Source organism: Triticum aestivum, chromosome 5D (assembly GCF_018294505.1).
Source record: "Triticum aestivum cultivar Chinese Spring chromosome 5D, IWGSC CS RefSeq v2.1, whole genome shotgun sequence".
Classification (NCBI taxonomy): domain Eukaryota; kingdom Viridiplantae; phylum Streptophyta; class Magnoliopsida; order Poales; family Poaceae; genus Triticum; species Triticum aestivum.
In genome coordinates, this window is record NC_057808.1 from 68,611,267 (window position 1) to 68,613,509 (window position 2,243).

The 2,243-nt window shown below is 50.5% G+C and overlaps 1 pseudogene; it reads left to right on the forward strand.

Annotated features, from left to right (window-relative positions):
• Positions 1 to 801: 801 nt before the first annotated feature.
• LOC123124361 (pathogenesis-related protein PRB1-2-like) lies at positions 802 to 1,296 on the forward strand (annotated as a pseudogene).
• Positions 1,297 to 2,243: the final 947 nt, after the last annotated feature.

Sequence of the window (2,243 nt, forward strand, 5' to 3'; positions counted from 1 at the left end):
GCGCTGGGCCCAGATAGTTGGTCGCGGGTCTTCTCCCGAACCGTGACTAAAGACCCCTTTGGTCGCGGTTCGATTGTTTTGGGGACTAATGGGGGCGTATGGAAGCCTCTTTTTCTACCAGTGTGTAGTCGCCCTCGTCCGGTTCACTTGGACGGCGATGCCACAAATCAATTGGGAGAGGTAGTTCAAAGCATTCCACTCGCGAGAAAAAAAAAGTAAGGAATAGGGAGAGGGCACGTGAGTGGGGCCCACTGGACCTGTGTCGCTCGCGCGGGGCGGTTGTTGACGCGAGAGTCTACAGCGGGTTGAAAGGAATCTATTTCCTTGTTTTATACAGTGTTTATTGGTTAGTTTTACATAACTTTTTCGTTGCAATACTGTGTGTGCAAACATATTCTTCAAACATACTAAGACGACATTATTTTGTTGTTCTTTTATTCTTGCTTGTCTTTCGTATCTTATTAATCAATTTTTTATATTAATTTTTTCCAAAAACATTAACTTAGGTGATCTTTTAATGGTAATGGACATTTTTTGGATCTCCATTCCTTCATTAATACTTTAGAGTATTTACATGAATTTTATTTCTAAATATAAGTGCGATTCTAAGGTAGACACTAATTCCCGGTAATATCCATTATCTTTTCATGAGATCCTGCCATTCATAGTTACGTATACTCGATAATTTCACCTTATGCTTCAGCTAAATTCCTCTATAAATACACTGCGAAAGTTGACGCTACCTCACAAGAGTACGAAAGAAGAACATAAGCAATATATTGCACATTCAGAGGCGTACACATGGAGGCATCTAAGCTCGCCCTTTTGGTCGTGCTGGCAACGACAGCCGCCATGGCTAACCCCAGCAATGCCCAGAACTCGCCACACGACTACGTCGTCGCCCACAACGTCGCTCGCGCCGCCGTGGGCTTGGGCCCTGTGTCCTGGGACGCGTCCGTGGCGGCCTATGCGGCGAGCTACGCAAGGCAGCGCTCCGGCGATTGCAAGCTAGTGCACTCAAAGGCACCACAGTACGGGGAGAACCTGTTCTGGGGCTCCGGCAAGGACTGGACGGCGGCGCAGGCCGTGAAGATATGGGCCGACGAGAAGGCCAACTACAACTACGCCTCCAACAGCTGCGCCGCCGGGAAGCAGTGCGGGCACTACACGTAGATAGTGTGGCGCAACTCGACGCATGTCGGCTGCGCGCGCCTGCTCTGCGACCACAACGCCGGCGTGTTCATCACCTGCAATTACAGCCCTCCCGGCAACTACATTGGGCAGAGGCCATATTGACTCTCTTTTTTGCGGGGAAGAGGCCATACTGATTTAATTGGCAGCAAACAGATTTAGATCAGCATATCTTGTTTCTAATGCTCTGCATGGGCTGTCGTGCATGTATTTTGTATGCTATCAACCATAGATATCTACTGCCTTTATAAATTAATATAAGACGTTATAGATCACTAAAGTAGTGAACTTAAACCGAGTGCGAACCACTTATATTACTTTACATAGGGAGTAGTATTTATGAAAAATCAATGAAATAGTTCGAAAGCTTTTTTTAGTTGGAATCATTTGAAAATTTTAGTACTGCACGCAACAAACGGTCTCAGAAAGACAATTCGATTTACCGGCATTGGCAAAAGGCTCTACCAACCACTTCACTCTCACTCTCGTGCGTCTCCACAGACCGCACGGGGACGTCCAAATTCCGGCCGCTTAGGGCCCTCTATCCTCCTCTCTCCTCACCGTCGCTGGGAAAAGCCTGTGTGGCGTTGGCGGTGGTGGACCGTTTGGCGGCACGGTTCGGGAGGATCTGGAGGTCTCAAGGCTTGGCGGCCGATGGTGCTCCAAGGGCTACTTACGCCAACAGGAGCGGGGGTCAACGATGGCGTGAGGAAGCGGCCACGGCTCGCGGCAGTGCGGCAACAGCGAGATGGTGCGGAGATGCCACGTTGGCTTTGGGGCGTGGCCAGTGGCTCTCGGGCTGCGGTTGATGTCTTTGGCGGATGGTGGTGAGGCTTCGGGGCTGCAGTGGTGGAGTTGTTGATTTGTGTGCTGCGGTGGAGCTCCGGAGACGCGATGGAGTCGTCAGACTGATGTTGTGTGTGCTGCGGGTGCCTAAACTGACCTGATCTGGCCATGCATGGTGCTGCGGGTGTGGTTGTACCGGCGCCGGTGATGTTTGGCTCGCGTAGAGCTGCTTTGGAGGGAGCATGTTGGGATGTCGTCCATGCAGT